Source organism: Protopterus annectens, chromosome 13.part0 (assembly GCF_019279795.1).
Source record: "Protopterus annectens isolate FY-2018-M chromosome 13.part0, PAN1.0, whole genome shotgun sequence".
In the NCBI taxonomy this organism is placed as follows: domain Eukaryota; kingdom Metazoa; phylum Chordata; order Ceratodontiformes; family Protopteridae; genus Protopterus; species Protopterus annectens.
Window position 1 is genome coordinate 1,268,186,456 of NC_056747.1, and position 13,075 is coordinate 1,268,199,530.

Sequence of the window (13,075 nt, forward strand, 5' to 3'; positions counted from 1 at the left end):
TGTGTTTCTTTTTACACATATGTTTATATTTACTTATACATTTTTTGATTACACGTAGATTCATATTTACAATTACACATACATATCATCTTGCATTTAGGTGCATTTATGCAATATTTACTTAACAGTTTTTTCAAACTATTTTAGGTAAGATGCAAAAATGAAATTTTAAAATACTTGGTGTGGAACTCTGTCCATCTTACTCTAGCCTGATCTATCCATTCGAACAACTGGTCAAGCCTATGCCACTGTTGGTCATCATATATGTGCTAGCAATGGGGCCTCGAGTGGGTGATCCTTAGTAGGAATGATAGGTTCTCACCCAACTCTTTCCAAATGTCAACCTTTTTCCTTTCTGCAATCTTTCAGTTTTGTTCAGGCATGACTCCTGCAACAGGCAGAACATACTTTTTGTTTCCTTATCAGACCAGCTTGGAGCACAGTCTCATACCTTCACAGGTGCTGCCATTATTCAGATTGCCAGCACCAAAGTGAAAAATGTAAGGCTTTGGGGTGTGACAGCACAATAACCAAACCCAGCTACCACATAGGGTCACTAGGTAAGGAACTGCTATATTGGCAAATTGTTTAGCAAGCAGTATTGTCACAAAGATATGGAGATTTTGTTAAAGAATATTTATACACTGTTGTACTATGGCAAATGAAAGTCAGTTGCTAGATCATTACTTTTATATTTAACGTTTGTTAACTGGGAAAGTCCGACTTGGAATGAAGACAATTTTCAGCGGAGGCCCGGGGAGAAACACTCCAGATGCATGTCTTTGTAACATGGGAGGAAACCCACATGAATGCAGGGAGGACACACAGACTTCACACAGAAGGCACCCCAGCCAAGAATTGAACCAGAAAACCTCTTGCTGTGAGGCAACAATGCTACTGCTGCACCACTGCTCCACCCAAGCTACTTTGTAATTTGCTTATCTGTTTTTTTTATTCTGCACATTAATGATTTAACCTTTATTTGCAAAATTAACATTATGATTATGCATTACTCATTTTTGAAAGCATACCTTTGTTGGCAGTTCAACACTTAAATACTTTTTTTTACTTCAGTTTATAAATAACCTTTACAGTTGCCATTTGGCTTTATTCAGAATTACTGAGTAGTATGAGGTGTATGAGGTGATAAGGTATGTAAGAGGTTTAGGCTTTAGGATTGTGCAACCCACATGTTGCAGACTCCATTTTACCTTTTCTATGCATAGGGATAGATATATAAGAAACTTCTGGGCTATCAAGAGGACAGACTGGCTCAGCACAGCGCAGATCATCCACAGCTACGCAACCCCTATTTAAGTTCATCTGCTGACATAAGCACTCACAAATTACTGCAATTCATAGAGATACTTTTAACTCAGCCTAATATGCACACAAAATATGTAAGTAATCCTGAGTTTATGTGACTAACTTTAATTATTGTTATATTTATTTGTGATTAGTTGACTGAAGTGGCAAGTGGTTTGGAAAAGCCCAACGTTGCTCAAGTAAGATAAAATAACAAAATAATTAGAAATTATTACCAAACAGAGCATATTCAATCTGTAGAACAACTATTACCAAGAGAAATGTATTTTCTATTGATGTGATTGTCAGATACAGTTGATTCCTGCTAATGCTTATGACACAAGTGTCATTCATAAATGGGAATTCATGGCAGTAGTTGCAAAAATGTATGGTAAATGGCTACTGATGCCAATGTAAAAAAATGCTTGCAATATTTTTTGACATTTCTAGATTATTCTATATAGGGTATTAGTACATTATTTAAAAAGACAATGACACACAGAAAAAATTCCTTTGAATAACTAAACACAATACATATATATATATATATATAAAATTCCATATATTTAAAATTTTTATTTGTTAAAATTTTTTTAATATAACTATATAATGTTGGCTTTTTCATGTAACATTGGTGCCAGGGAAACATAATCGTTAAGACCTGGCATAAACATAGCTGCCAGTCTAAGTTGCCACTGGCTCTCTTTTTTCTTTAAAATATTTTTCCAATCCCCTCCTCTGGGGTTAATGTGTACTATTTCTAAAATTCCAAACATGTATTTTTCAAAATTATCGCAACACAGGGAATGTCTATATAAGGCATTGGTAGTTTTACTATTCTTAATGTCATTTAAGTGTTCATAAATTCTGTGTTAGAGCATACATTCCGTCTTGCCTACATAGAAATGTCCACTAGTTATACACCAAGCCAAATAGACTACCCCCTGGTGTTGCAATTACCCTTTTTAAAGAAAACTTTACTCCTGACACTATTGTTTAACACAACATGTGGTTCCTTCATTATGTATGTACAATAAGAACACATGCCACACGGCCTTATACCTTTATTGACCTCCCTAAAATTTTCTATTCTATTCTCTAATAGTTGTTTAATATTATAACCCACCTTATGAACAAATCGAGGCCTGTGTCCTACTTTTTCTAAGATATCTTTTTTAGTACTGAAAATATTCCAATTTCTTACAAATGCTTCCCGGACCAAGTCAATATTTCTATTATATTGTAAAACACAAGCCTTAGTAAAATTGTTTGACCTAGTAATATTATTGTCATAGATTTCTTCCTGTGAACTAGATCCTAATAATGGTTTATATCTAATACCCCATTGTGTATAAATTTCGTAAAGAATGTTTCCTACAAAGTCCTTTGGATAACCTCTCTCCAAAAACATGTGAAAAATATTATCAAATTCTTTTGCTAAATCCTCCTTGTGTGAAGTCATCCTAGCAATTCTTATTGCTTGTCCTTTGACTATGCTAACTTTTTGTCTCAACGGATGTTCACTCTCATAATGTAAATAAGCATTGCAAAAGGTCTTTTTTCTATACACTAAGGATTTACATTTTCCTTTGTCTTTCAAAATAGTAGTATCCAGAAAATGTATTGTATTTTTGTTATATTGAAACGTAAACTCAAGAAATTAAGTTGTGGAATTTAAATATTCCATAAAATTGAGGATTTCTCCTTCCTTACCAGACCATAAAATAAAAATATCGTCCAGGTAACGTAAATACAATTTAATATTACCCCAATATGGACTACCAATGACGTGTTTATCTTCCCAACCTAATAAAACAAGATTGGCATAAACAGGGGAGCAAGCTGCTCCCATAGGTACCCCCTTAATTTGTTGATAGTATTCTCCTTCAAACCAAAGGAAATTATTGTCCAAGACAATACCCATAAACTCACAAATTAATTTAATCATGTCATTCTCCAGTTCAGAGTGTAGGAAAAGTACCTCTTCAAAAAATGTTAAACCTTCCATTTCAGGAATACAAGTAAACAGATCCTTTATATCAACTGTTAGAAAGAACACTTCCTCACTAAAATATTCATTTTTAATATTTTTCAAAAATTCCCAAGAATCCTTTAACAAATGCAAAACTTTTTTTGTAACATGTTGCACACAGGTGTCTATAAATACTGTAATTGGGTGTATCTTGGATCCCCTGGCTGCCACTATAGGCCTGAAAGGTGGTTTATCAATACTTTTATGTATCTTGGGGATACCAAAAAAGACCGGAAGCAAGGGGTCTTTTCTATAAAGGAATTCGTGAGTATCCTGATCTATCCTTCCATCTAACAAGTATTCTTCCAAATAAGAATCTATTCTAGAATATGCTATATTGATTTGATTTTTAGAAATTCCTATATAGGTACTGTTGTCAAATAATAGGTTTAACATTTTGTCAGAGTAATCATTACTACGAAATATAACCACTCCTCCTCCCTTATCTGGAGTCATAACTCGTACACTCTTAACCATTCTTAAATTTTGTAATAATTCATATTCACCCTTGGTCAAATTTCCATAATAATCTTTTTTTATTATTACTTTTATAAATATTATAAATGTCTTCCATAACTAACTTCTCATAAGTTTCTACCAAGGGATGTAAAATAGGATTGTATGTACTTTTTTTCTTTGGTAAAACTAAATTCTGAGGACAAGTGTCCACTATATTATCATGACGCCCTAAATTAATTTCCAAATTTAGTTTTCTAGTATAAAACTTGAGAGATGTAATGTTCTCAACTAGATTTCCAGAGTTTGAAGGAATAAATTTGACTCCCTTGGAAAATAATTTAAAATAATCATCCGTGATAAGTTTATCTGAATAATTATATATGGTAAATCCATCTTTCTGATGTACTATGTTATCTTGATGTCCAACAGATGAATTGAAACTGTTACCCTCAGCTAATAATGCCTCTTGCATGGATAATAATGTCTGTTGTATTCCCCCTTTTCTGTATAATACTGTGCCAGTCTCTTGGAGCGTCTGACTTCCGGAAAATCCTCCCCCTCAAAATCTTGTGAAATGTATAAATCATCTGTATTATCTTGCCTTCTTACATTATTGACCACTGCTTCACTATATCTAGGTATTCTAGATTCTTCAACATGTCTCTCTATCGAATATCCAGATTGACCCAAAACTTTACCCCTTTTATCCTGTGTTCATTCCATTCTCTTATCCACTTTATGTATATAAACTTGTTTATTAGAATAACTGTTTTGATCCCTATCTAATTTACGCTTCTTTTTTTTAAAAATGTTGAAACATCTTTTGTCAACCTTGTTTAACATTTTAAAATATAAAGCATTATACTGAGGAAATAACAAATCATTTCTAACTTTTTTATCTAATTCCTGGACTTCCAATAAAACTTCTTGATTCTGTTTTTCATAATAAAACAAAGTTTTCTTAATTAATCCCAACCCAATTTCATCAAAATAATGAACATAGTCACACATAACATCTTCTGAATATGTAACACCAAAGGGAAATTTGTATAGTCTTAAGCCTTGGGGTACAATTTTTAACTCTAAACACTGTTGAAATATGCAATATCTATCTCAGTGGTTTTATATTTAAAAAGTCTTTTTTTCTAAATAGAAAATAAAGTCTTTTAAAGAAGTTCCATTAAAGCCTTGTTGGCATGGTAAACGGTTATTAGTGTCTTCCGTCTGTGGACCTTCAGTGTTAACAAAAGAATATTTCTTAAAAAAAAACTTGTTCAAACTTATTATTAATGTCCAATTGCTCATGATTATCTATAGTTTCTGGAGCAACTTGTACACGCTCCTTATGAAGAACTGTTTTATTGCCATGACTGGTATTAGAAACAGTACCTTGTTTTGGACGCACCACTGGACGGTGAATATCTGAATTATTTGGACTCTTGTCTGCCAATAAACCCTCGTTAGCCACAGTATCCATGTTGTTACCCTCTTGTTGAGAAGGAATGGGTATAACATCACCATTATGCTGGGTAGAAACCGCCAACATATTCCCTGTACAACTCGCAAAGTTCGCAGAACCGGAAACTGTGGAAAGAGGCGGGAAATTTAAATCTGTCCCCATACACACTCCGTATCCATGGTAACCAGGAGGAATGAAGTTGACTCGTTCGTCCATAAAGGAATGCCTAGCGGTAGCACAACTCTCCTTAGGTGTAAACAGTTCCAAAAGTCTTGTAAGTACACCTTTTAAAGATGAAACCTTACCACGAAGTTGTCTAAGTTCCACTCCGGTATCCTCGGCAACCACTGTCCCTGATGAATTAAATTCCTCCAAAGTGTCCATAATAAGTAACTGGCAAAAGCCAAAATATAACAAATGTAAAACAAAACACTTTAAACCAAAACCAAAAAAAACGGAAACTAATATGGACAAGAACGGAGTATAAAACTGTATGAAATACTGAATTTAATAAACCATTTTAGAAACTAGAAAGTTGTTCCAAGGCTGTTTTATATAATTGTATTGTGTTTAGTTATTCAAAGGAATTTTTTCTGTGTGTCATTGTCTTTTTAAATTGATTAATTGTGATGTCATAGGACTTTTAGTATTTAAATGTAAATTGAATAATGTTCTAGTCTTATTTCTGATGAAGTCTCTTAGGAGATGAAAGCACTATAATGGTTTATTAAATTCAGTATTTCATACAGTTTTATACTCCGTTCTTGTCCATATTAGTTTCCGTTTTTTTTGGTTTTGGTTTAAAGTGTTTTGTTTTACATTTGTTATATTTTGGCTTTTGCCGGTTACTTATTATGGACACTTTGGAGGAATTGAATTTATCAGGGACAGTGGTTGCCGAGGATACCGGAGCAGAACTTAGACAACTTCGTGGTGAGGTTTCATCTTTAAAAGGTGAACTTACAAGACTGTTGGAACTGTTTACACCTAAGGAGAGTTGTGCTACCGCTAGCCATTCCTTTATGGGCGAACGAGTCAACTTCATTCCTCCTGGTTACCATGGATACGGAGTGTGTATGGGGACAGATTTAAATTTCCCGCCTCTTTCCACAGTTTCCGGTTCCGCGAACTTTGAGAGTTGTACAGGGAATATGTTGACGGTTTCTACCCAGCATAATGGTGATGTTATACCCATTCCTTCTCAACGAGAGGGTAACAACATGGATACTGTGGCTAATGAGGGTTCATTGGCAGAGAAGAGACCAAATAATTCAGATATTCACCGTCCAGTGGCGCGTCCAAAACAAGGTACTGTTTCTAATACAATATGTACAATCTAATATGGCAATAAAACAGTTCTTCATAAGGAGCGTGTACAAGTTGCTCCAGAAACTATAGATAATCATGAGCAATTGGACATTAATAATAAGTGTGAACAAGTTTTTTTTAAGAAATATTCTTTTGTTAACACTGAAGGTCCACAGACGGAAGACACTAATAACCATTTACCATGCCAACAAGGCTTTAATGGAACTTCTTTAAAAGACTTTATTTTTTATTTAGAAAAAAGACTTTTTAAATATAAAACCACTGAGATAGATATTGCATATTTCAAACAGTGTTTAGAGTTAAAAATTGTACTCCAAGGCTTAAGAATAGACAAATTTCCCTTTGGTGTTACATATTCAGAAGATGTTATGTGTGACTATGTTCATTATTTTGATGAAATTGGGTTGGGATTAATTAAGAAAACTTTGTTTTATTATGAAAAACAGAATCAAGAAGTTTTATTGGAAGTCCAGGAATTAGATAAAAAAGTTAGAAATGATTTATTTCCTCAGTATAATGCTTTATACTTTAAAATGTTAAACAAGGTTGACAAAAGATGTTTCAACATTTTTCAAAAAAAGAAGCGTAAATTAGATAGGGATCAAAAAAGTTATTCTAATAAACAAGTTTATATACATAAAGTGGATAAGAGAATGGAACAAACACAGGATAAAAGGGGTAAATTTTGGGGTCAATCTGGATATTCAATAGAGAGACATGTTGAAGAATCGAGAATACCTAGATATAGTGAAGCAGTGGTCAATAATGTAAGAAGGCAAGATAATACAGATGATTTATACATTTCACAAGATTTTGAGGGGGAGGATTTTCCGGAAGTCAGACGCTCCAAGAGACTGGCACATTATTATACAGAAAAGGGGGAATACAACAGACATTATTATCCACGCAAGAGGCATTATTAGCTGAGGGTAACAGTTTCAATTCATCCGTTGGACATCAAGATAACATAGTACATCAGAAAGATGGATTTACCATATATAATTATTCAGATAAACTTATCACGGATGATTATTTTAAATTATTTTCCAAGGGAGTCAAATTTATTCCTTCAAACTCTGGAAATCTAGTTGAGAACATTACATCTCTCAAGTTTTATACTAGAAACCTAAATTTGGAAATTAATTTAGGGCATCATGATAATATAGTGGACACTTGTCTTTAGAATTTAGTTTTACCAAAGAAAAAAGTATATACAATCCTATTTTACATCCCTTGGTAGAAACTTATGAGAAGTTAGTTATGGAAAACATTTATAATATTTATAAAAGTAATAATAAAAAAGATTATTATGGAAATTTGACCAAGGGTGAATATGAATTATTACAAAATTTAAGAATGGATAAGAGTGTACGAGTTGTGACTCCAGATAAGGGAGGAGGAGTGGTTATATTCCGTAGTAATGATTACTCTGACGAAATGTTAAACCTATTATTTGACAACAGTACCTATATAGGAATTTCTAAAAATCAAATCAATATAGCATATTCTAAAATAGATTCTTATTTGGAAAAATACTTGTTAGATGGAAGGATAGATCAGGATACTCACGAATTCCTTTATAGAAAAGACCCCTTGGTTTTGGTCTTTTTTGGTATCCCCAAGATACATAAAAGTATTGATAAACCACCTTTCAGGCCTATAGTGGCAGCCAGGGGATCCAAGATACACCCAATTACAGTATGTATAGACACCTGTGTGCAACATGTTACAAAAAAAGTTTTACATTTGTTAAAGGATTCTTGGGAATTTTTGAAAAATATTAAAAATGAATATTTTAGTGAGAAAGTGTTCTTTCTAACAGTTGATATAAAGGATCTGTTTACTTGTATTCCTAAAATGGAAGGTTTAACATTTTTTGAAGAGGTACTTTTCCTACACTCTGAACTGGAGAATGACATGAATTAATTAATTTGTGAGTTTATGGGTATTGTCTTGGACAATAATTTCCTTTGGTTTGAAGGAGAATACTATCAACAAATTAAGGGGGTCCCTATGGGAGCAGTTTGCTCCCCTGTTTATGCCAATCTTGTTTTATTAGGTTGGGAAGATAAACACGTCATTGGTAGTCCATATTGGGGTAATATTAAATTGTATTTATGTTACCTGGACTATATTTTTATTTTATGGTCTGGTAAGGAAGGAGAAATCCTCAATTTTATGGAATATTTAAATTCCACAACCCAATTTCTTGAGTTTACGTTTCAATATAACAAAAATACAATACATTTTCTGGATACTACTATTTTGAAAGACAAAGGAAAATGTAAATCCTTAGTGTATAGAAAAAAGACCTTTTGCAATGCTTATTTACATTATGAGAGTGAACATCCGTTGGGACAAAAAGTTAGCATAGTCAAAGGACAAGCAATAAGAATTGCTAGGATGACTTCACACAAGGAGGATTTAGCAAAAGAATTTGATAATATTTTTCACATGTTTTTGGAGAGAGGTTATCCAAAAGACTTTGTAGGAAACATTCTTTATGAAATTTATACACAATGGGGAATTAGATATAAACCATTATTAGGATCTAGTTCACAGGAAGAAATCTATGACAATAATGTTACTAGGTCAAGCAATTTTACTAAGGCCTGTGTTTTACAATATAATAGAAATATTGACTTGGTCCAGGAAGCATTTGTAAGAAACTGGAATATTTTCAGGACTAAAAAAGATATCTTAGAAAAAGTAGGACACAGGCCTCAATTTGTTCATAAGGTGGGTTATAATATTAAACAACTATTAGAGAATAGAATAGAACATTTTAGGGAGGTTAATAAAGGTACAAGGCCGTGTGGCATGTGTTCTTACTGTACATACATAATGAAGGAACCACATGTTGTGCTAAACAATAATGTCAGGAGTAAAGTTTTCTTTAAAAAGGGTAATTGCAACACCAGGGGGTAGTCTATTTGGCTTGATGTATAACTAGTGGACATTTCTATGTAGGCAAGATGGAACGTATGCTTAAACACAGAATTTATGAACACTTAAATGACATTAAGAATAGTAAAACTACCAATGCCTTATATAGACATTCCCTGTGTTGCGATAATTTTGAAAAATACATGTTTGGAATTTTAGAAATAGTACACATTAACCCCAGAGGAGGGGATTGGAAAAATATTTTAAAGAAAAAAGAGAGCCAGTGGCAACTTAGACTGGCAGCTATGTTTATGCCAGGTCTTAACGATTATGTTTCCCTGGCACCTATGTTACATGATAAAGCCAACATTATATAGTTATATTAAAAAATTTTAATATATAAAATTTTTAATTATATGGAATTTTATATATATATATATATATATATATATATATATATATATATATATATATATATAAAACAGTTTATAAAGTTGTTCCAAGGCTGTTTTATATAATTGTATTGTGTTTAGTTATTCAAAGGAATTTTTTCTGTGTGTCATCTTTTTAAATTGATTAATTGTGATGTCATAGGACTTTTAGTATTTAAATGTAAATTGAATAATGTTCTGGTCTTATTTCTGATGAAGTCTCTTAGGAGATGAAAGCACTAAAATGGTTTATTAAATTCAGTATTTCATATAGTTTTATACTCCGTTCTTGTCCATATTAGTTTCCGTTTTTTTTTTTTTTGGTTTTGGTTTAAAGTGTTTTGTTTTATTTTTGTCAGATTATTTAAATGATTGAAGTACGATGTACTGCATTTACATCAATTTATTATGCTATCAGGATACATGATGCTGTGCTGTGGAACCTGATGTGTCACTCCTGAGCAGGAAATCATGGTAGCATAAAAACAAAAAAGTGGTAGAAAAGGATTTCAACTCAGTTTGCAACAGCATAAGATTGCAGCATAATAAATAACTGTAATAGTATTATGCATTTGTGGATGGTGCTGTACAGGTTAATACTACGCACTTTTAAGTGGATCAGTTTTGATGTGCAGTATTTGTATGATTATGAGTGCTGTGTTAGCAAAATGTTTTTGTACTCAGATCATTGATTTATTAGTGAAGGAAGCGAGCATGCTTTTATTGCTGTGTTGTTTGGCTGATGAGTGATCAAGGTCCAATGTATTACTTTAGTATGTTGTCATAGGTGAATGACTTATGCTGCAGCAGGGATCCAGGTAGAGAAAAGGTAATTTCCGTCATGAGGAGAACAGAATCTTCATGGTAACCCTTAGGACATATGGAAACTGCCTTCTTGGAAAAGAGAGACCCAAACAAGCTGAGAGAAAAAAGGCATGTAACCAAATAGCTATGGAGATAAAATGCTGTTGGTGGAAAGACATTGCCACAGTGCAAGAAAAGGGCCAGTGATGTGGTAGAATGTGCCAGAACAAAGGCAAAGCAGAATGAAATTGCCCATAGCCATACTGGGGGAGACGTCAAACATTTACTCCTTTAAGTCATTCTCTCTGGAACACCTCAGAAATGCTGACTGCTTACTTCTAGCATAGGAACAATAGTGCAGCCTGAGCTCATTTTCAGAGAATCAATTTCTAATACCAGACAGAAAACAAATATTCATAACTCTTTAACTATAATAGTTAGACTAAAAATGTGAAAGTTGTTCAGCAGATACCAGTCTTTGCAATTGTGTAAATGTTGATTATGTGTAATGATTATTATCTGTTAAGGAATGCAAATGTTATGCATATTTGTTGCATGTTTGGTAAAACAAATAATATCTCAGTGAACATATCATATAGACTCATGCAGTTTGCAATTAATTTGTTTGTGTGAATATATCAGCTTTAAAGTGATATCTTAGCCAGTGTTGTATAATGCTCCTTTACTAGGATATTCTCAGAAATGTGATACATACAACATTTCACATAGTCTGACAATTAAAGAATAATATCTCAGCACCTGTAACAGATAGGGACTATATATCAGTATACAAAGGTGTGTGGAATGATGCCAGCCTTGAAATGATCCATTATGTTTGTTATCCCCATGTTCTCTTGCAAAGATTTGCACATAATAAAGACAAAAATCATAATTTTCATAATGTGGCAAATAAGTGAAGTATTAGATTCCTGCCATTGTCATGAATACGCACTATTTTCTTGCAGAAATTGGTTTGTGTTTGTTTCATGGTCAGTATTAGACTTCACCCATGACCTTGCCTTACTTCCTTGCACAAATATTGACAGAAATGTGACAAAGATATTCATTTTCTTAATCTACCAGGTGAATAAACTGTGATATCTGTCCATGTGTGTTATTCACATTTCATGTCATTCCATGAAGCTGTACATTTTGATAGTGGCATCAAAATAATACCTTACTTATCAACTTGCCATCTTTCCTAACAGAGTAATTCATCAAAGAATGAAAAATATCATAATTTTCATAACCTAAGCAATAAACAAACTTCCATATCTCTACACATCTACAGCATACTGTTACAGTTCTTTCACCATAGTGTAAGTATTGATACCCGCTGCAAAATGGGACCTTACTCAGCATGTTGGCATGTTCCCTGGCAGATTTATTCAACAAAATATAAAACATATCTTTTTCATAAACAAAATATGATAATTGTACAAGTGTGCAGCATACAGTGACAGTTCTTTCATTATGTTGTAACTGTTGATATTGTCTTCAAAATGAGGCCTTATTCATAATGTTGATAATTCCTGCCAGAGTTATTTGCAAAAATATGAAAATATGTCATAACTTTCATAACCAACACTAACTATAATATCTGTTTGTGGTATGTTATTTCATAAAAGTTTAGTAGCGTTTTCCCTACCACAGTGGAACTTCATGATCATGGTTGTTTTCCATCCTTGGGCATTATGTGCGTGTTGCCAGTATATCCTGCGTTGGTGGCCATCACGTCACTACTGAGATGAGTCATGAACATGTCAACACCATCTTCATTTAGGTGAACTCCGTCACAGTGATAGGTGAACATCTTCTGAAGTGATCCTATTATGACTGATTGTTGATCCACTGGACCTGTGCATCAAGCCATGCATGAATCCATTTTGTAACTGTCTGTCCTTGTGCCCTGTCTGCTGGGTGTTTGCATTCCTCCAGTGCTGGTGAGGTATGATGTCAGAACACACAAAATGACAAAGAGGCCACCATGAGTACATCTTTTCAAAAATCACCTTGATTTGAAACCTTAGCTCTCTGAGTGGTTGTGTGATGATATTATTCCCTTCAGCATGCAACACAAGGTGGTCAGGCTCAGGGCAGATGGTAACACTTCTCTTCCAACAACTGCAGGAGTCCACTCCAGTGCATGCCTCTTTTTGCAATCCAGTGAACCTTCACGCTAGATGTGGGGAAGCTCAGGTTGTAGTATTTGTCACTTCTGGAGGCATGGCTTTGCAGCCCAGTGAATGTAGAATTGGCCACACACCCACATTCTCAATTGCCGTTCCCCTGCTCTAGAAGCCATGTCACTGTCACAAGTTAGAAGCACCTGCACAGGGAAGAAATGCAAACAGGTTACTGGTGATGGTT